Source organism: Felis catus, chromosome B1 (genome assembly GCF_018350175.1).
Source record: "Felis catus isolate Fca126 chromosome B1, F.catus_Fca126_mat1.0, whole genome shotgun sequence".
In the NCBI taxonomy this organism is placed as follows: domain Eukaryota; kingdom Metazoa; phylum Chordata; class Mammalia; order Carnivora; family Felidae; genus Felis; species Felis catus.
This window is the reverse complement of record NC_058371.1, coordinates 163,624,772-163,647,502: the sequence shown is the minus strand read 5'-3', so window position 1 is coordinate 163,647,502 and position 22,731 is coordinate 163,624,772. Positions and strand designations below refer to the sequence as shown.

The 22,731-nt window shown below is 44.9% G+C and overlaps 1 long non-coding RNA gene across 2 annotated transcripts in view; it reads right to left on the bottom strand.

The window, feature by feature from the left end:
* LOC102901004 overlaps positions 1-18,455 on the bottom strand; it is a 30,925-nt gene extending 12,470 nt beyond the window's left edge. The window contains exons 1-3 of one of the 2 annotated variants that reach the window (XR_006597106.1): positions 15,174-18,455; positions 13,301-13,723; positions 12,720-13,015 (exon numbers count right to left, since the gene is read on the bottom strand). This is a non-coding gene — a long non-coding RNA (uncharacterized LOC102901004). Of the gene's footprint in view, positions 1-12,203; positions 13,016-13,300; positions 13,724-15,173 lie in introns of those variants that run through there. The other variant, XR_002741895.2, reaches the window with a different exon arrangement.
* Between the last annotated feature and the right edge of the window lie 4,276 nt (positions 18,456-22,731).

Below are 22,731 nucleotides of genomic sequence, written 5' to 3'. Positions count from 1 at the left end.
TAAACGTGCTCTAACATATAAAGGGAGACCTATAAGACTCGTGACCGATCTCTTTACTGAAACTTGGCAGGCCAGAAAGGAATGGCAGGAAATCTTCAATGTGATGAACAGAAAAAATATGCAGCCGAGAATCCTTTATCCAGCAAGTCTGTCATTTAGAATAGGAGAGATAAAGGTCTTCCCAAACAAACAAAAACTGAAGGAATCCGTTACCACTAAACCAGCCCTACAAGAGATCCTAAGGGGGATCCTGTGAGACAAAGTACCAGAGACATCGCTATAAGCATGAAACTTACGGACATCACAATGACTCTAAACCCATATCTTTCTATAATAACACTGAATGTAAATGGACTAAATGCGCCAACCAAAAGACGTAGGGTATCAGAATGGATAAAAAAAACAAGACCCATCTATTTGCTGTCTACAAGAGACTCATTTTAGACCTGAGGACAACTTCAGATTGAGAGTGAGGGGATAGAGAACTATTTATCATGCCACTGGAAGTCAAAAGAAAGCTGGAGTAGCCATACTTATATCAGACAAACTAGACTTTAAATTAAAGGCTGTAACAAGAGATGAAGAAGGGCATTATATAATAATCACAGGGTCTATCCATCAGGAAGAGCTAACAATTATAAATGTCTATGCGCCGAATACAGGAGCCCCAAAATATATAAAACAATTACTCACATACATAAGCAACCTTATTGATAAGAATGTGGTAATTGCAGGGGACTTTAACACTCCACTTACAGAAATGGATAGATCATCTAGACACACGGTCAATAAAGAAACAAGGGCCCTGAATGATACATTGGATCAGATGGACTTGACAGATATATTTAGAACTCTGCATCCCAAAGCAACAGAATATACTTTCTTCTCAAGTGCACATGGAACATTCTCCAAGATAGATCATATACTGGGTCACAAAACAGCCCTTCATAAGTATACAAGAATTGAAATCATACCATGCATAGTTTCAGACCACAATACTATGAAGCTTGAAATCAACCACAGGAAAAAGTCTGGAAAACCTCCAAAAGCATGGAGGTTAAAGAACACCCTACTAAAGAATGAATGGGTCAACCAGGCAGTTAGAGAAGAAATTAAAAAATATATGGAAACAAATGAAAATGAAAATACAACAATCCAAATGCTTTGGGATGCAGCGAAGGCAGTCCTGAGAGGAAAATACATTGCAATCCAGGCCTATCTCAAGAAACAAGAAAAATCCCAAGTACAAAATCTAACAGCACACCTAAAGGAAATAGAAGCAGAACAGCAAAGACAGCCTAAATCCAGCAGAAGAAGAGAAATAATAAAGACCAGAGCAGAAATAAACAATATAGAATCTTAAAAAACGGTAGAGCAGATCAATGAAACCAAGAGTTGGTGTTTTGAAAAAATAAACAAAATTGATAAACCTCTAGCCAGGCTTCTCAAAAAGAAAAGGGGGATGACCCAAATAGATAAAATCATGAATGAAAATGGAATTATTACAACCAATCACTCAGAGATACAAGCAATTATCAGGGAATACTATGAAAAATTATATGCCAACAAACTGGACAACCTGGAAGAAATGGACAAATTCCTAAACACCCACACGCTTCCAAAACTCAATCAGGAGGAAATAGAAAGCTTGAACAGACCCATAACCAGTGAAGAAATTGAATCAGTTATCAAAAATCTCCCAACAAATAAGAGTCCAGGACCAGATGGCTTCCCAGGGGAGTTCTACCAGACGTTTAAAGTAGAGATAATACCTATCCTTCTCAAGCTATTCCAAAAAATAGAAAGGGAAGGAAAACTTCCAGACTCATTTTATGAAGCCAGTATTACTTTGATTCCTAAGCCAGACAGAGACCCAGTAAAAAAAGAGAACTACAGGCCAATATCCCTGATGAATATAGATGCAAAAATTCTCAATAAGATACTAGCAAATCGAATTCAACAGCATATAAAAAGAATTATTCACCATGATCAAGTGGGATTCATTCCTGGGATGCAGGGCTGGTTCAACATTCGCAAATCAATCAACGTGATACATCACATTAATAAAAGAAAAGATAAGAACCATATCCTGTCAATCGATGCAGAAAAGGCCTTTGACAAAATTCAGCATCCTTTCTTAATAAAAACCCTCGAGAAAGTCAGGATAGAAGGAACATACTTAAAGATCATAAAAGCCATTTATGAAAAGCCCACAGCTAACATCATCCTCAATGGGGAAAAACTGAGAGCTTTTTCCCTGAGATCAGGAACACAACAGGGATGTCCACTCTCACTGCTGTTGTTTAACATAGTGTTGGAAGTTCTAGCATCAGCAATCAGACAACAAAAGGAAATCAAAGGCATCAAAATTGGCAAAGATGAAGTTAAGCTTTCACTTTTTGCAGATGACATGATATTATACGTGGAAAACCTGGTAGATTCCACCAAAAGTCTGCTAGAACTGGTACATGAATTTAGCAAAGTTGCAGGATACAAAATCAATGTACAGAAATCAGTTGCATTCTTATACACACTAATAATGAAGCAACAGAAAGACAAATAAAGAAACTGATCCCATTCACAATTGCACCAAGAAGCATAAAATACCTAGGAATAAATCTAACCAAAATGTAAAGGATCTGTATGCTGAAAACTATAGAAAGCTTATGAAGGAAATTGAAGAAGACATAAAGAAATGGAAAAACATTCCATGCTCATGGATTGGAAGAATAAATATTGTCAAAATGTCAATACTACCCAAAGCTATCTACACTTTCAATGCAATCCCAATCAAAATTGCACCAGCATTCTTCTCAAAACTAGAACAAGCAATCCTAAAATTCATATGGAACCACAAAAGGCCCTGAATAGCCAAAGTAATTTTGAAGAAGAAGACCAAAGCAGGAGGCATCACAATCCCAGACTTTAGCCTCTACTACAAAGCTGTAATCATCAAGACAGCATGGTATTAGCACAAAAACAGACACATAGACCAATGGAATAGAATAGAAACCCCAGAACTAGACCCACAAAAGTATGACCAACTAATCTTTGACAAAGCAGGAAAGAATATCCAATGGAAAAAAGACAGTCTCTTTAACAAATGGTGCTGGGAGAATTGGACAGCAACATGCAGAAGATTGAAACTAGACCACTTTCTCACACCATTCACAAAAATAAACTCAAAATGGATAAAGGACCTGAATGTGAGACAGGAAACCATCAAAACCCTAGAGGAGAAAGCAGGAAAAGACCTCTCTGACCTCAGCTGTAGCAATTTTTTACTTGACACATCCCCAAAGGCAAGGGAATTAAAAGCAAAAATGAACTACTGGGACCTTATGAAGATAAAAAGCTTCTGCACAGCAAAGGAAACAACCAACAAAACTAAAAGGAAACCAACAGAATGGGAAAAGATATTTGCAAATGACATGTCGGACAAAGGGCTAGTACCAAATCTATAAAGAGCTCACCAAACTCCACACCCAAAAAACAAATAACCCAGTGAAGAAATGGGCAGAAAACATGAATAGACACTTCTGTAAAGAAGACATCCGGATGGCCAACAAGCACATGAAAAGATGCTCAATGTCGCTCCTCATCAGGGAAGTACAAATCAAAACCACACTCAGATATCACCTCACATCAGTCAGAGTGGCCAAAATGAACAAATCAGGAGACTATAGATGCTGGCGAGGATGTGGAGAAACGGGAACCCTCTTGCACTGTTGGTGGGAATGCAAATTGGTGCAGCCACTCTGGAAAACAGTGTGGAGGTTCCTCAAAACATTAAAAATAGACCTACCCTATGACCCAGCAATAGCACTGCTAGGAATTTACCCAAGGGATACAGGAGTACTGATGCATAGGGGCATTTGTACCCAAATGTTTATGGCAGCACTCTTAACAATAGCCAAATTATGGAAAGAGCCTTAATGTCCATCAACTGATGAATGGATAAAGAAATTGTGGTTTATATACACAATGGAGTACTATGTGGCAATGATAAAGAATGAAATATGGCCCTTTGTAGCAACGTGGATGGAATTGGAGAGTGTGATGCTAAGTGAAATAAGCCATACAGAGAAAGACAGATACCATATGGTTTCACTCTTATGTGGATCCTGAGAAACTTAACAGAAGCCCATGGAGGAGGGGAAGGGGAAAAAAAAAGAGGTTAGAGTGGGAGAGAGCCAAAGCATAAGAGACTGTTAAAAACTGAGAACAAACTGAGGGTTGATGGGGGGTGGGAGGGAGGGGAGGGTGGGTGATGGGTATTGAGGAGGGCACCTTTTGGGATGAGCACTGGGTGTTGTATGGAAACCAATTTGACAATAAACTTCATATATTGAAAAAAAAAAAAGAATGGCAATTATCAAAAGGACAACCGATGAGGGCTGAGATGTGCAGAAAGGGGAACCTTTGTATGCTGTTGGTGGGAACATAAATTCGTACCTCCATTATGGAAAACAGTATGGAGGTTCCCCAAAAATTAAAAACAGAACCATATATTATGATCTTTCAATCCTCCTCCTGGGTATATACCCAAAGGAAAGGAAATCAGGATCTCAAAGACATATCTGCCCTCCCATGTTCACTGCAGCATTATTCACAATAGCTAAGATATGGAATCAACTTAAATGTCTACCAACAGATGAACGAATAAAGAAAATGTGGTACACACACACACACGAATATTATTCAACCTTGGAAAATTAGGAAACCCTATTATTTGAGACAACATCGATAAACTTGAAGGACATTATGCTGAGCGAAATAAAACCAAATACTGCATGATCTCACTTATATGTGGAATCTAAAACAGTCAAACAGAAACAAAGAGTCGAATGGTGGTTGCCAGGGGATGAGGGGGCAGGAGGAGGTGACGTTGGGCAAAGGGCCCAAAGTTGCAGTTATGCGGAATGAATACATTCTGGAGATCTGATACACAGCATGGCGACTATAGGTAACGATGCTGTTTGGTACACTTGGACATTTGCTTAGAGAATAAGTCTTAAATGTTCTCTGCACACACATACACACACACACACACGCACGCACAAGTTAATTGTGTGACATGATGAACATGTTAACTAAGTTGATGATGGTCATTTTGCCGCATGTACATATATCGAAACATCACATTGTATGCTGTAAATACATTTAATTTCCATTTGTCAGTTGTGCCTCAATAAAGGTGGGGAGGGGAGAGATGGGAACACTTGTGTGCTGGCTGGTATTCAGGAACCCCCCCCCCCCAAGTGCCATGGAAGCCCCCCAGCAAAGGCAGAACAAGTAGTGAAGCAGGAAGAGAGCTCCAGATCCCTGCCCCACACTCAGCAAGCATCAATTTGACTGATTAGTTCTTATCTTTAAAATAGTTGAATATTACCCCGCGCTGAGGGGAATAAATAAGATTACATGTTCCAGAGCTCAGATTCCTCCTCTGAAGTCAAGAGTGACCAGAGACTGGCAGGCTTCCATGGGCTGGGGGACACATCTGCGCTCTGCCCGCCCCCACCCCCCACCCCCTCCCCCCGCCGCCGCCCCCTAGGAGCTGCCCTGTCCTGAGTAAACTCCCTTGGGCGCTGAGGCCAGAGCCACTTCACTTCTCCTTTTCCGTCTCTCGCTTAGAACCTGGGCCCCCTCCTAGAAGCATGAGATTCCTGGCCCAGTGGTTCCCAAACAGCCCTGTGGATCGGGGCCCATCCGTGAAGAGGATCTTTCGAGCCTGCTGAGATGCGACACATGCAAGAGATATGCTCGTGTGGAGTGGCTTGTATTGTGTTGTGTTGTGTTTTATAGAGGAGAATGGTGGCTTCCTTTACTGTTTTATTTTTTATTGTGGCGAAATACACATAACACCATTTTCCATCTTAACCATTTTTTCAGTGTATAGGTCAATAGTGTTACGTAGGCTCGCATTGCTTTGCAACTTATCTCCGGAACTTTTTTGGTCATGCAAAACTGGAACTCTGTGTCCATTAAACAACTCCCATTCTCCCCTTCCCTTAGCCTTTGGCAACCACTATTGTGCTTTCGGTGTCTATGAGTCTGACTACTCTAGGGACCGTTTATCTGTCAGTGGACATTTAGATTCCTTCCACCTTTTAGCTACTGTGAATGATGCCGCTATGGACATGAGTGTACAAATGCCTGTTTAAGACCTCGCTTTCAGTTCTTTGGGGTATATACCCGGAAATAGAGTAGCTGGATCAGATAGTAATCTTATCTTTAATTGTTTCATTGTAGACCATTCAAGTTTCTGTCCCTTGTTCATAATTTGTGGCACTGGGGCATGGAGGGAATGATTGATTTCACGAGGCAGAATTTACAAGAGATAATATCGCAGCATCACTCGCAAAATCCAGCCTAGGGTAACATAAAGGAGATGAAGCCGTATATCAGTGGCTGGTTTTGGAACCAATAAGAACGTGAGGAGATGAATTGGTGTGTCCTTTCAAATGTTGTTATCCTGAAGGCTGTAAACCTATTTTAATGATTTTGAGAACACATTCTTGCGAACAATTCCCTGGGCAGTCGGTCGCCATGCATTCAGAATGGATGTGATTTCTGGAAATAGCTGAAAGTGATTCAGAGCCACATCTGGTGAAGATGATTGGAACCACGCAGGGAAATGCTAGTTTCATCAAAAAAGAAGCTATGGCTACAAAATAAGATAGCTGACTTGTAAACCTTTCTGAAGGCAATTCCAAGAGAGGAATTCAGAAATATTTTGAGCAACGGAAGCATTACTGCTACAAGTGGGTAGGTGCACAACTTGACTACGCTGAAGGAAAAGCTGTAAGTTTTCACTCTGCTGTGAATATATGGCGGCGGGGGGCGGGGAAGAAAAAGGAAAAACACAGCTTTCCAAGGATACCCCATAACTTACTCTTGGGACACCAAACACAAGCTGGCAACTCACAAGCCCTGTCTTGGCCCACACTCTGGTTTTCTTTGGCTTGCAGAGTATTTTTTTTTTTTTTTTAAAAACACTTGAGTATTTAAATTGGGAGATTATTTTTTGGTCTTAATTTCCGACTAATGAAAAAGTCAGCAGAATTATGCCATATTAGCAGGCATGTTCTGCAGCCAGACTGCCTGCGTCTGAATCCCAGCACTGCCCCTTTTGACTCGTTTGACCTTGGAGTTACTTAACCTCCCTGTGCCTCAGGACTCTAAGTAGGGAGTTGTGTGGTGTTTTTTTTTTTTTTTTTCCCTCATCTGAAAAATAGGGATAATAATAGTGCCTCCTCATTGGGTTATTGCGGGCTTAAAATGAGGCTATCTTTCTGCCTCGGTAATGAAAACTACTATCTGGGAGCACTGTACTGTCTTTTCCGTAGGGGGCGACAGTGACTGGGCTGTGGCTTACAGGGCTGTGTCCCCTGGACGCAGTTCTCAGACAGTTCACTTGGCCCATTTCCATTACCCGTCTGGCTCCTGTGGGCCTGTGCGGTCTGTAGCCGTGCCTTGGGATTACGGAGCCAGCGGAACAGCTACATTTCAAGGTAAGGAAAGAATTAATCTCCCCTTCACAAGGTCCATTGAGGGTGGATTCCAGTGCTCCCAGACCTGTAATCCTGGCCCACCGAAAAGGCTCTCACCAGTGCTCCGGCAAATTCTAGCAGGGCCACAAAACAGCTCACAAGCACACAGACTTGCAGACCAAAGAGAATTTCTTTCACCTTTTACGGATATTCTTTCTGGGATAGCAGGGACCACTTAGACTTAGTGATGAAAAATATTTCTATTTCTTCCGATCTCAATTGTCTTCTCTTTGTTGAAAATTTGAATCTGTCGAAAAGCAATGGAACTCTCCATCGGGAATGGTTGAAGCAGTCTTCTGGGGTGACTTCTTCTCTCTGTTCATTGCTTCCAGTTGGTATCTGGGTATATGAGGGCCGTCCTTGATCTCTGAGGCTTTGGGGAGAAAGGATTCTCAAACTAGGCTTTGTAGGAGGTGGTCCTGGACCGCCCAGTGGCTGCCTATCTTGTTGTCATTCCCTGTCACTTGACTGGGCCCAGGAGCACGTGGCCAGAGGAGTGTGGGGAGGCACACAAGTTAGGTCCAGCACACCCCCCTCTGGGTCCCTGTGCGACTGTCTGGGTCTGAGCCACACCACAATGGTACAAAGAGCAGCTCTGGAAAGCTACCGTCCAGCCCCCCATCTCCTGACCGTGCTGCCTGGCTGAGTCTGCTTCTTGGCCGTGGTGGCCCCAGGTCTGTGGGGGAAGCGGTGGTGTCTGAGGTGACCCCCGCCCAGAGTCCTGACTGATGCCCTCAGCATTTCCCCGGTCTCCTCTCACCTGTCCTGAGGGACCCTGGTCTCGACACCCCCCACATGGAGGTGGCACGTCTCCCTTCTGCCCTCCTACTCCTCTCTCATCGCCTCCTCTGGTCCCTCAGAACAGAAGAGGCAGGTTCCCAGGTTTCACTTCCACTATGTCATACCCTCCCGTCCCAAATGGCAAGCCCGTGGCTGAGGCGTAATGGGTAGAAGAAGGATCTTCCCCATTCAGTGGAAGAACTCCCCGGGCCGGGTCCTCTGAGACTGGCTCTCGACCTTGTTGGGAGAGGCGATCCGCCATGTGGGTGCCTGCAAGTTCCTACTGGGTGTGCCAAGAATGTGAGCGAGGCTCTCACGCCTCCTCCTGGCCACTTCTCAGGGTTGAGTGTGTAGGGAGCAGCCCGAGGGATGAGGTAGCCTCTTCCCCCAAAGAGCGGGCTTGCTCTGTAAGAGGTGCTTCCCTAAACTCAGTGTTCCTTGGTTATGGCACACACCAGCCTCACCACCGTGTCCCCAGCCTGTCTTGTGAGCACCAAGCAAGTCCCGGTGAAGAATTTGGAGGTGGGAAGTGGTGGCTTTTTGTAGCGTTTTCCTCTTTTCTTATTGTAGGCAGCTTGAATCCATGGCTGCTGTGGAGCCTGAACATGGACAAAGCCAGGTGGCTGTTTCCAGAAACAAGCAGCTGCCTATTGCCTTTCTGGCTCCAGATAATCTAATTTCTGATTTGATATGAGCTTCAACAGAGCAGCGGGAGGAACGCGAAACTATTAGCTGTCCTTAGTTTTAAAGTTTTCAAGATTATTCATGTATGCCAGTGTTGTGTGCAAAGTCTGTAAAAGATTTTTTATGGTAACAAGAGAGAGAACGGAAATCACCTAATTAGATGCAGGGAGGCCCTCTGTGCGCTGACTATACTCACCCTCCCTGTCCTGTAGACTGAGGTTGTACTGAGAGAATTCTATAAACCTGGTCCTCGCCCTTGAAGAGTGTTAAATCTCAAGATACACTTGCTGATGAGAACACCAAGGATTGTGATAAAAGACTTCCATTGGTGACTGTCACTTAGGCATGTGGGACATACGGAAATCAAGGTGGTGTCCAAGCATGGGTGGGAAGCCAGGCCCAGTACAGGACTTTGGCTAACGTGCTGAAAGAGGCCGAGGAAGACGTCAAACTCAAGAGACCAAAGACTAGTATAGATACCACCACGGACCTAGACGCCATAGGAATCCTTGCCTAGTGCCTTTAAAGATACACTTAGAAGTGGGTTTCCTTTCTCCAAAGCCTATAAAGGTGGGGTAAAAGCAACGATCTTTCAATGATGAAAATTGTCAGAGAGGCAGGGGTTTGGTAGGCCTCGCTATTGAAATTAAAAAGAAAATTTTTATAATGTTTGTTTTTGAGAGAGAGAGAGAGACAGAGTGTGAGTGGGGGAGCGGCAGAGAGAGAGAGGGAGACACAGAATCCGAAGCAGGCTCCAGGCTTCGAGCTGTCAGCACGATACGGGGCCCGATGCGGGGCTTGAACTCATGAACCATGAGATCATGACCTGAGCCAAAGTCGGACGTTTAACCGATGGAGCCACCCAGGTGCCCCTCACTATTGAAATTTTATGAAAATGTCTTAATTATTTTTATTAAAAAAATTGCTTTTAGTTTATTTTTTGAGAGAGAGAGAAGCAGGGGAGGGGCAGAGAGAGAGGAAGAGAGAGAGAATCCCAAGCAGGCTCCGCGCTGTCAGCACAGAGCCTGGTGTGGGGCTCAAAGTCACGAACCATGAGATCATGACCTGAGATAAATTAAGAGTTGGACGCTTAACAGACTGAGCCACCCAGGTGCCCCCAAAATGTTTTAAGTGAAGAAAAAGACTGAAAGTCAGGAAGAGTAAACATTCTTCCTTTAATTTTAAAATTTTCTAGAGCACAAGAATTCTTCCCAATAAATCATACACGGTTGTTATTAGCGGAAATTGGATGCGTTTTCCTTTGGGCATTTCTGAAAGTGAAAAGTCTGGGGCCTGGTTCCCATCGTGAATATGTGTGTCCTTTCTAACGTAACCGCAACTCTCGGGAGTTGGAATTTATTTGTTCAATCGACAAATGTTTGTCGAGCACCTATTTTGTGCCAAGTACTGTCCTTGGCCCAAGGGATGCTATCGTGACCAAGACAAGATTTTTGCCCTTATTGGAAGACAGACACTGAAATGATAATTTGGCAGATAATTCTAGGAAGTATGAAGACGACGGTAAAATGTGATAAAGAATGCTTTGTATGGGGTATGCTACCTCAGACAGGATGAGATGGGAAAGCCCAGCTGCGAGGGTGAGCTGTGAGCTGAGACCTTTATTGCAATGAGCAACCATGGCAAGAACCACGGACAGAACACTCCATGCCCAAGAAACGGCAAACAGGAAGGCCTTGCAATGGGGCCACCCTGGGCGTGTTCTGGGATCGGAGAGAAAAGCCAGTGTGGCTGAAGAGGTGAAATGAGAGTGGCAGGTAGTCGGCTTGCGGGGGAGGCAGGCCGGGAAGGTGGCACGGGGGTGCTATGGGCCAAGGCGGGGGCTGAGCTGGAAGGTTTTACAGGACAGTGATACCGCCTGGTGGCTGCATGGAAACTATCCCTGTATTTTCGTTGGAAAATAACAAGACGGCAGTTTGTACATTCACTTCTGGGTCGGGATTCAGATGTCTGAAAAGAAATATTTCATGTTTTGCTTAGTAGCAATCTTCTTCGTAGGCAAAGAGGTGTACATTAGCATTTCCTCCAGTGTTTTGAGTTGTGCTCACACAGTTCATGACATTATGTACTCAAAAGACAAAATTTCCGCATGCTTCCGTCTTTAGATTTAGACCATCCTAAATGGCCGGGCCTTCGTAACTGAAATGTAAATCGAATCAATTTATACATTGAGTTTTCCTCCACTGACAGAAGTAAGGCTGTAGCCCATTACATTTTCGTACTTTTGAATCAGTTTAACATTATTTATTTGGATATGTGCTTTAAAATGTTTATTTATTTTTGAGAGAGAGAGAGAGAGAGGCACAAGCAGGGGAGGCTCAGAGAGAGGGGAAAACACAGAATCCAAAGCAGGCTCCAAGCTCTGAGCTGTCAGCACAGAGCCCAGTGTGGGGCTTGAACCCACGAACTGCAAGATCATGACCTGAGCCAAAGTCGGATGCTTAACTGATCCAGCCACCGAGGCACCCCGCACATGTGCTTTAGACAATACATTGAGATTCTTCCTGCATGCATGCATACATCACTTTATAAAATGGACAAGAGTCCAGCATGCATGTTTCCTACCTCCCTGGCTTCGCATTCCTACCCCCTTGTCTTCACCTCTTCCTTCCCAAATGTGGAACTGATTTTTCTGGACAGCACACGTTTGTACTTCTGGTGCAGGAAGCACGTCTTTGGGAGTCTTTCACTCTGGATTCTGAGCTCTCTGAGGACAGGACTGTGTCGGTCCTGTCCCACCCCGTCCTCTGTCACACCCCACATCCCATCCTCCCTCACACCCCACATCCCATCCTCCTTCACACCCCACATCCCATCCTCCCTCACTGGCTTGCACAGTATTTTGCACATCAGAGGCCTTCCGTTGAATTGTAGGATAAATACAAGACTGTTTCTGCGCATGAGTCAAAGTAGTCCTTACGGCATTTTAAGGAGCCGCAAAGTTGACTGGAAGCAATTCGTGCCAGACTGCTGAGTCAGCCAAAGTCAAAGCTGATGCATTTTGAAGCTGGGATGTGGGGGGAGTAGGTGGAGAATGTGTGTGTGTGTGTGTGTGGGTGTGTGGGTGTGTGTGTGACCACAAGCCGCAGCACCTCCAACACGGAAGGATCCCAGGAAGGCTCTCCATTTGGAGATGGCAAGCTGTTACATAATCCACTCTCCCTGTTATCAGCGCTCTGCTTCTGTGCGAGGAAACACTTTTGCAATGATTCGGTTTTGTCACAGTTTGTTTCTCTTTTTCCTTGGTAACTGCAGGCAGGACTTGATGTTCCCCCCCCCCCCCCACGGCTGGATTTGGGGGTGAGTGAATTTCCATTTTTACTGCTTTGTAAATCATTGCCCAGGCTTTGAAGGAGGCACTTTGGTAGGCACGGGTGGCATGTGCTTAATGCCTAATGCAGAACATACCAGACGTCTAATCACCTCTTTGCTGCGGCAAATGCATCGCAGCCGTACTTGCTTTCCTCCACCCTGGCTGCAACTGCAGACCCTGTGTTGCATGGGAAAATTTTCAGTTCATTTTGGTGGAATGTTAAAATGGGGTTGCCAGGTAAACTGCAGGTCACCCCGGTGAATCTGAATTTTAGCCACAGAATAATATTTTAGTATAAGTAGGCCCCCAGTACTGCATGGGACATAGTTGAATAGTAAAAAAAAAAAAAAAAAAAAAAAGTATTTGTTTACCTGAAAGGCAAACGCAACCGGGCGTCCTGTATTTGTATTTCCTAAATCCGGCCGTCCTGATGAAAATCACGGTGGCTTGCCGGCCGGCAGATAGTCGCCCTCGGTAAACAGGGATGGAACATTTCTTGTCGGTTCAAGGTCTTCTGCTGTGCTCGGTCTTTCCACGGGAGGGGAGCGAGGCCCTCACTGTCCAGCCGCCATGTGGTGCTGGAAGGAGGCAGGGAGGCCGGTCTCGGAGCAGATGGGCCTCTGCCAGCTGGGTCAGGGCTGCTGTGGCAGGAACAGCTCCAGCGTTACTTAAATTAAAAAAAAAAAAAAACAAAAGAGGGGGATGGGGATCAACGCAGGCAGTTTTAGCAGCTAGCATTCTGTGGCTATAGCGTCCCTGCTGCCCGGCCCACGGAGGGAAAAGTCATTGTGGGCATAGGGAGGATGGGGAGAGGAGAAATGCAGCCCCACCGCCCCCCATGCGGGGTGATGGTGAGTGCGAACGTGGAAGGGCCCTGGAAGATGGTGCGTGGAGCCCAGATGGCAAGAGGAAGTTTAGGCGGGAAGGGTGGAAAGCACAGGGCTACACCCACCTGCAGGGGAGCACCCCTGTCCCAGGGAGTGTAGCCCTGAGGACACAGGCAGGCATTTGCTGCAGCAGGCGGATGGTTTTCTGGGGCGGGAGTATCTGGAGATGCTGTGCCATCCTGGGAAGAATGTTCTAAATCTCTTGGGGAGCAGGGCTTCCATACCCAGCAGGAACGGCAGACCGAAGGTGAGGACTGTCCGCATGGATGCGGGATGTTCGAAGTGAGTTCCGGTTGGAAACGCGAACTAGCTAAGTGACCTTGGGCACATAAATTTACTTATCTGCTCTTCAGTTTCCTCGACAGAATCAGGCTGGAGAACCTGGTGGGCTCTTACAGCTCTGATCTCATTATTCACCCGGAAACTGCTTGAAACTGCTCCGAATTGGAACAATGCTTCCCCAGAGGCCGTTCAGTTACCTATGTCATCTGTAAGAAAGAATAGAATGACAAATTTGGGGGAAGGGGGAATGGAGGGGAAGTGACTTGTTGTTTCCTGCATAATTATCAACATTATTTCTCACCAGCCACCTGAATCAACAGTCCCTCCTCCTTGCTGAAGGGTGTGAGATATCATTCAGGGAATGTGATCAGCATAAATAAACTGTAGCTAAGGCAAAACAGAAGTGTACCTATAGTAATTTTGGTATTTGCAGAGTCCAGAGAGTCTGGAAACAGTACCATTTTCCTTCTTTTCCAGATTGAAGATATTTGTAACAACAGGGCCCTTCTGGGTAGAGCATTAAGTATATTCACTATGTTTCTGGAATACACACACACACACACACACACACACACACACACACCTATACATATATATGTATATTGCATATACATTCGAGACAGAGAAAGCAAATATATCTTAGTGAATCTAAAAATAGTCAATGAAGGGGCGCCTGGGTGGCGCAGCCGGTTAAGTGTCCAACTTCAGCCAGGTCACGATCTCGCGGTCCGTGAGTTCGAGCCCCGCGTGGGGCTCTGGACTGATGGCTCAGAGCCTGGAGCCTGTTTCCGATTCTGTGTCTCCCTCTCTCTCTGCCCCTCCCCCGTTCATGCTCTGTCTCTCTCTGTCCCAAAAATAAATAAACGTGGAAAAAAATAAAAAAAAAATAAAAAAAAAATAAAAATAGTCAATGAAGGTGTATGTAACTCTAGATTTTTCACAGCTGTATTCAGGTAGCTGCTCTTTAAATAAAGCGTTGCACTTGAATGGAAAATGAGCTTTCAAATCAATGAGATATAAGAAATGACTGTAATATTTGCACTAGTTATTAAAGGCATTAAGTACAGAGAAAGACTTAACTTTATATGCGTGCAAAGAATTGATAGGCAATATCTAGTATTAATAAAACATTCTCTCTTCCAAAAACAGACAGCGAGGGGTGATTTTTCCTTTTTGTTCCTTTTGGAACTTTACATTTGATTTGAAAGCATTTCTGGGGGCGCCTGGGTGGCTCAGTCGGTTGGGTGACCGACTTCGGCTCAGGTCATGATCTCACAGTCTATGAGTTCGAGCCCTGCATGGGGCTGACAGCTCGGAGACTGGAGCCTGTTTCGGATTCTGTGTCTCCCTCTCTCTCTGACCCTCCCCCGTTCATGCTCTGTCTATGTCTCAAAAATAAATAAACGAAATGTCAAATAAAAAAAATTAAAAAAAAAAAAAAGAAAAGCATTTCTGATTTCTGCACCAGATCCCGGGTAAGAATTACCAGAACCCGTGGGCTCATACCTTCCAGCACAACTGGTTAAAGCTGTGCTAATTCTCCTTTTTTTATTAGCTACACGTAACCACTTTTCATTACAACTGGACAGTCAGCTCTATGTTCATTTTATTTTTATGAAATAATTCACCAAATAATTATTTGAAATCTGACTTTACCTTTAAAGTTCCATTCAATATTTGATCTTGGAATGTCGGGGGGGGTGGGAGTTATGTATCAAACATGATACTTCCTCAATGAGCCGATGGTCCAGATGCTACAAGGCACAGGTTGCTTCAGGACTGACATTCTGGTTCTCGGCCTGGAATCGGAGGCGGGTTCTTTTTTCTCTAAAGCAGGGGATCTTTATGCAGCCCCACGAGGTATGAGTAGAACCCCAGTGAGCTTCATTGCCGTCTCCAGCCCTTCTGGGTAGAGCACAGAGCATTGTCAGAGACGGGAAGGAAGAAGGAGTTGCTCTGATAGTCCAGAGTCTCCAAGCTGTACCCCGTGCACCTCCCAGTGAACATCCTGTTGCCTTTGACGAACTGCAGAAAAAGTCAGAGGGCCCTCTCTTTTCATGTGGTCAGTCGTGTTGTTCTGACCCATATCAAGTAGGCCAGCTTTAAGGGCCTGGACTATGCAGTACAATAGCCTACGAATCCCATAAAAATAGATGGCAAAAAGTGAGACCTTCATTTTAAGCACAATACTGGGGCCTGAATTTAAGCTGCTATTTCGCAATCAAGCTTCCTCAGCCGGCTTTTGTCTTAGTAGTTGGGAGGACAGTCCGATGACTCAAGAAAGCATGGTGTTTTAAGGAAGGGATAAGCTCCCAAAGGAGACTATCCAGGGGCTTCTTCCTAGACACAACTCTGTCAGAAAAACAAGGTGGTTCAAAGCAGAACGAGATATGGCGCCCGGGTGGCTCAGTCGGTTAAGCTCCGACTCTTGAGTGCTGCTCAGGTCATGATCTCACGGTGGTGGCGTGGAGCCCTGAGTTAGTTCAGGGCTGAGCATGGAATCTGCTTGGGATGCCCTCTGCCCCTCCCCCACTGAGGAATGTGCTGTCTCTCAAACTCCAATTCAAGGGGATATGTGTATCTTGATGTTTACAGCAGCGTTAGCTACAATAGCCAAATTCTGGAGGCAGCCCAAGTGTCCCTGACTGTTGAATGGATAAACAAGTTGTGTCGTATATTATTTGATTTTGAGTTATAAATAATTCTGTGGGGGGGCAAATTTACGAAAGAAAATCAAAGTGTGGAATTTCAGGAGGTATGTCATAGAGAAAATCTAAAAGAAAGCCAGAGAATTAATGTGAACTCTTGTACACAAAGGAGATCACTTCTAGCTCTGCCCCTAAATAGCCCGCCTGGAGTTACCCCAAAGCTATGCTTGTTACCCTCTTGGGCCTTGGACTCACTAAACAACAGAAATTGACTAGAGGCCAAATGGGAGTTCCTGGTAAGTCTTTTCACAGGGGGTTATGCTCCAGCACAAGGGAGGCAGTACAGAAAGCTAAGGGTCCTTCGGGCTAACTCCCCATAGAAATGGGGGAAAAGCTTTTAAAGGGGCAGAGGCGGGGAAAGGAGTGACCGCTAAGACCTTTGGGGCAGGGAGAGATACAGGAAGTTGGGTGAGCAGGCGCAGTGCCCAGAACATGCACGCGTGTTGTGGCATGTGAAATCTCCACTTCTGGGCATCATTTTTCGTATCACGATGAGGGAGAAAGTCAGTGAAAGGTCAGCGCTGGGGTCCATCTTGGCGCAGACAGGTTTGGCCAGGTCTTCAGTCTTGTAGTTGAGTCCCTCCTTGAGGCAAGCACCCTGCTTCCGCATTTCTGCAAGAAATGCTACTCATGGGGCATAGGGTTTCAGCTCTCCAGGAATGCTAGATTTTGTGGTTCGGGTTGAGGGGACCGACACCAGTTCCTGCCTCACACTCCATAGAAATAATCTAGTCTGCATTCCCATGCCTAATTTTTACACGCCAGTACAATGTATTCCTCTATGTTCAGATAACAGCATGCAAACAAACCACTTTAAGACGTAGTGGCATAAAACAGCATTTTACTATCATCTCTCTCAGTTCTGGAGGGTGGTGAGTTCAGCTGAGTTGTTTGTGCTGTGGATCTTATAGGGTTGCAATCAGGTCGTGGCTGTTGCTGAAGTCACTGGCTTTATTCATAATGTCTGGCATCCAGGCTAGGAGGTCTGGAACATTTGGGAGCTGGTTGGGCATCTGTCTCTCCATGTGGCTTCTCCACATGGCTAGCTTGGGCTTTCTTAGGCTACAGTGGTCTTAAGGTGATTGGACTTCCTCTGAGGGAGCTGGCTTCATCCAGAGCAAGCTTCCCAAACACGGGCGGCGGAAACTGTAAAACTCCTTATGACAGTCTCCGAAGTCCTTCAGTGCACTTACACTGTCTCCATTGGTTAAAGCAGTCACAAATAAGCTCTGATTTGAGGAGGGGGAAGGACAGCCCCCACCCCTCGATGTGCCCTGCATGTGCACCGAGGGAAGAGTCGATGGCTTCACGAAGCAGGTTTCTACCATGTGAATTAGTTCACGTGCGATTAAAAATGATGTCCGTCTAACCTAGAACTCAAGTTTGATCATACCAGATTTTTTTCTGTGCAAGGGAAGCTGGCAGAGCAAGAGTAGAATTAGAACCTTCAGCAGGAAAGAAAAAAAAACCCCACAAACTAAGCAAAGCAGGATTTCTTTAGTTGTGTTTTACGAAAATTAAAAATGAGCACGTGCACCGGGCTCCCCGGGGATGCCCAGATTGGTACATCCCAGTCTTGAGTCACTCTTGGCTGCTGTGCCTAGGAAGCCCCTGGCTCAGATTTCGTTCAGCCGGCATTGTCCCAGCACCCCCCAGCTCTAACTAAACTGTGGCCAGCATTTCCACTCAAGAGGCCCTGTGAATTTTTCACAACCACCATTGTTAGCCTCTAGCTGTGCCTCCCTGCCTGCCTGGGACATCCAAGGTGACTGTCAGGTACCAGTGACTGTTTTCCTTAGCACTCTGGTTACAAGGTTGCCTGACTTTTGAGTGGTCTCCCCAGTTTGATGTCTCAAAGTCCCATGGTTTTTAATGTGACTCTACAGAATGTGAGGTTTTTCAGATACACAAATTTCATATCATAACAGAAAAACCTGAACTATTTATCCTCTGCTGAGAGAAAGCAGGAATCTTTGGGGAGAAGCTGATTCCATTCTTGGGGTAATGTTCTAGCCTGGTGTGGAACATTTATTGCCAGAAAGCAATGATGCTTTAGAAATTCTGGAGAAAACACAGAAACCAGGTTAAGGGTGGAGCCGTTGGCCAGGTTACCACAAATTGAGTATCAAAACAAAAACAAAAAATTATGGTTGATTAAATATGTTGAGTCATGGGGCATCTGGGTGGCTTAGTCGGTTAAGTGTCTGACTTTTTTTTTTATTTAATTATTCCGAGAGAAAGAGAGAGAGAGAGGGAAAACAGAGGGTGGGTAGAGAGGGAGGGGGAGAGAGAATTGCAGGCAGGTTCCGTGCTGTCAGTGGAGAGCCTGATGTGGGGCTTGAACCCATGAACTGCAAGATCGTGACCTGAGCTGAAACTAAGAGTCGGATGCTTAACCGACTGAGCCCCCTGGGTGCCCCCGACTCTCGATTTAAGCTCGGTTCATCATCTCACAGTTCGTGAGATTGAGCCCCAAGCCTGCACATCAGTGTGGAGCCTGCTTGGGGTGCTCTCCCTCTCCCTCCACCTCTCCCCTGCTCATTCTCTCCTTCCCTCCTTCTTTCCCTCTCTCTCTCAAGAATAAATAAATTTTCTTTAAAAAAGCAATTCACTTATGGCACTGGTTGCTCTTCAAGAAGAATAAGATATTTCCCCCCAATTTTATTGGGATTTAATTGATGTATAGCACTGTGTAAGTTTAAGGTCTGTAGCATAGTGATTTAAGAAGACTAAGATTTTAATGTTTCATGTTTTGGGTTTACAGTCACTGGTCCGAGATTTATGTAATAGGTTTAGAAGCATGTAAAGGTAAATTATACAAGAGATTTTTCAAATGTTTCTTAGATGAAAACTTGCTATTATGGAATTGTTAGGCTGATAAAAATTTGAGCTACTCTGCTAGAAAAATGCAAAAACGTTTATGTTAATGAAAAGTAAGACAAGTTTTAAAGACCATTTATGTAATCATAGAACTGGAGACTCATAAAAATAAATGAAACTAAAACAGAAGGAAAATGGAGGTAAGAAGACCTATGGGGGGGTGCCTGGCTGGCTCATTTGTTGGAGCATGTGACTCTTGATCTCAGGCTTGTGAGTTCAAGGTGTAGAGATTGCTTAAAAATCAAATCTTAAAAAAAAAAAAGATCTATGGAACTTAGGTGGTTTCAGGTTTGAGGCAGTTTGTGGGCAGAGCCCAAAGGTGAGCCATTTTGGAAATCTGGAATTCACAGGCCTCAGATCTCACTCACATCAAGTAATGTTAACCACGCTTACAGCAGGCACGTTGAGAGGGGTTTTAAAAATTTGTTTTTATAAGCACTTGCTGAGAAACAGAGCTACTTACATAGAATGCCTGTGATGTTTATGCCACATTACCAGAAGCCTTTTCTTTTTTTTTGGAAGCATGAAGAAAAACAAACAAAAAGAGTCAAAACCGTGTCTACCTTTGCTCTATGCTGCTGGAATACAAAGTAATTTTTCACTTCATAAAAGAACCGTCCACCCTGAGATGATTTGCAGCTTCATAGACTTGAGTCAGAACTGAATGTCACATACCAACTGGCAGTTGGCCCACAGATGTCTAGAAGAACTCAATCACACCATGCGAAGCTTTGTTTCTTCCACAATACACAGCCGTGCCGTGGGGGCCCCAGGGAAGAAGGCAGTGGTCCACTCTACTTGGGTGGAATTGGGTGAGAAAGACTCATGGAGGAGGTGATCCTTAAACTGTATCATGAAAGAAGGGTAGATGTTTGCCAGGCAGATGAGGCTGAGTTTAGTGGAAAGCTCATAGGTGCAGCCTGGAAAGGGGAAACTGTGGACTAAGGTGTGGTGAGGCGATATAGCCCAGTGTGTTTGTAACTTTGAGGTCAGGAATGAGGTAGGGCACAATGAAATAAATACTGGATGGAAAACTGCCTGGAAAGCAGGGCCAGATCATGGACATCCCTGTACATTGTACTAAAGGGTTTGTTTTCACTCATTTATTTAATACATTGTTGTATGGAAAACCTAAATGACAGACCTGGGGAGGCAAGACACATTTTGTTATTGTTGTTCTCCTGGAGGCTATAATATACAAGGGGCAGACAGACGTTAAATCAATAATCACAAATATACCTATTTAATTTTACTTGTGATAAGCTCTTGTCTGTGAAGGATGATGCTTATGTAATGAGAGTTTGTAATGGAAAAATCTAACTTGCTCAGGGGGTCCAAGAAGCCTTCCCTGAGGAAGTGAACATGAATGTGAGAACAGAGTAGGGGTTACTGAGCCAGAGGAGGGCTTGTTTGGGTGTGGTCATTGGGTGGGGTTGGGAAGTACATTGAGGACAGTTGTGACAGGGGCAAAGACCTGGGGACAGGGAGTTATCTGGGGCTGAAGTGAAGCAGAAAAGCCTATCGATGGACTCCAATCAGGGGAGCCTCATGATCATATTTGCATTTTAGGGACTGCCCCCTGGCTGTACTGTGGGAAATAATAACAGCATATAGGACTGGAGGTAAAGAAACCTGTTGGTGTGCTATTATCTTAGATTCCAGTGGAAAGGTCAAGGTGAGAGCAAAAGCTGGCAGTGTGGACAGAGAGGAGGGGCTAGATTTGGTAAATGTTTAGGGGCTAGACTTGGCTGTTCCTGCTGACTAATGAATTAGATGTGGGAAGTGAGGAGGAAGTCAAAAGAATGACTCCTGGGTTTCTGGATGGAACAACCAAGTAGATGGCGAAAAGGGACACAGAGGATCAGATATGGTGGGTGGAGAGGATTAGGCGGAGCTAATGAGCTTCATTTTGGACACACTTGGTTGGAGGTGCCTATGGAAATATCCAAATGGCAGCTGGATGCGAGTGTGAAGTTCCAGGAAGATTTCAGAGCTGGAGTTACAGAAACAAAAAACATCAGCAGTTAAGGTGGTGGTGGAATTGACAGTTCACACAGGGAAAGTGGATTGAGTGAGAAGACAGAAGACAGGTCCTGGAAAGGACCACACCCTAGGAAACATAGGTATTTAACAGGTGAGCATAGAAAGAAGAAGTAGAAAGGAGCCCGAGGAAGAATGACCAGAGAGGTAGAAGAATCAGAGGTAAGGGCATGCTGGATATTCTCCATTTGCCCCTCCAGATCTACTTTCTTCCCTTCTTTATCCTGCTTTGTGGCCTGGAAGGCTGACCTCTGTGGACTGCAGCTACCAGCTCTCTTGCTCTCTGGCTTCCAGAGGTCAGCTGCTGGGAGGCACTGACAAGAGAAGGGAAGGCCAGAAGAGAGGGAAGCTGGGTGATCTTTCCCGCCACATTGTGGATTGTCAGCGGGTGTCCACACTCAAAGTCCACACTCCCGTTGTGCACACCAAAGTCCACACTCCCGTTGTGCACACCCAGCTACAGTTCTTTTGCCTCTGCAGGCCTCGGGGTGGGAAAGGCGCCCTCTGTTGCTTGTCTGTAGGTCCCTCACCTTCCTTTGCTAGTCGCTCTTAATCCCATCTAGATCTTTTCAAGTGGTTCCTTCATTGGACTGTCTCCAGTCTCCCTGTTTCTTGCCATCTGTGTCTTGCTGGGATCCTTGCCCTTGCAGAGAGCTAGCACAGAACCACAGGATGAGTTTCAAGGTGGGGGTGGTCTACAGTGTCCAATGCTACAGAGACCTTGTTTGAGGAAGACTGAGGATTCCCTGGTATGTAGCAGCTGGAGGTTGTCGTGACCTTTACTGGCACAGGTCAAGGGCATGGTGAGCTGAAGCCTGATGGCAGTGCAACGAGGAGTCAATGGAGAGCCACTGAAAACTCCTCTGAGGAATCTAGCTATGGAAAGAAAAGAAGGTGGTATTTTGAGGGAGCCGTAGGGTAGGGTTTTGTTTTGTTTTGTTTTTTTACTTTTACTTTTACTTTACTTGGGCATGCTTTAGCCAATGGGAAGAAGCCATTAGATAAGGAAAGCTTGGAAGTGAAAGAATGGGAAGTATGAATGGATCCATGCCCAGGACTGTAGCAAGAGCTAAACCTTGACCACAGAATGCTCACTTCTTCGACGGGCCAAGGAGTGTGAATGCGGATAGTAAATGTGTACTGCAATGGGGTAAGGAATGAGGAAGTTTCTTCCTGACAGCCTAAATTTTCTCAGTGAAAGTTCAAGGACAGGGAAATTTCAAAATAGCAATTGTGAACAACAGGGGAAAAATTGATCCAGGACCAATGAAGACCTCAAAACTTTGCTAAGATAAATGAGTAAATGATTGGTCTAAATGATGTAAACCTGAATGCAGGATGAAGTTATAATGTCGTCAGATAAAGTTGGAAAGTTAGGAGGTGTCTATGGAATTTGGTGTTTATATAGGCAGAAGGGAGCATGGGAAGTTCTTTGTTTTGTTTTAGTAATCTCTACACCTAACGTGGGGCTTGAACTCACAGCTCTGAGATCAAGAGTCTCATGCTGTACTGACTGAGCCAGCTAGGTGCCTTCATCAAAGATGTTTGAGTAATGGAGAGATGAAGAGAACATAAGACTTTTGGGG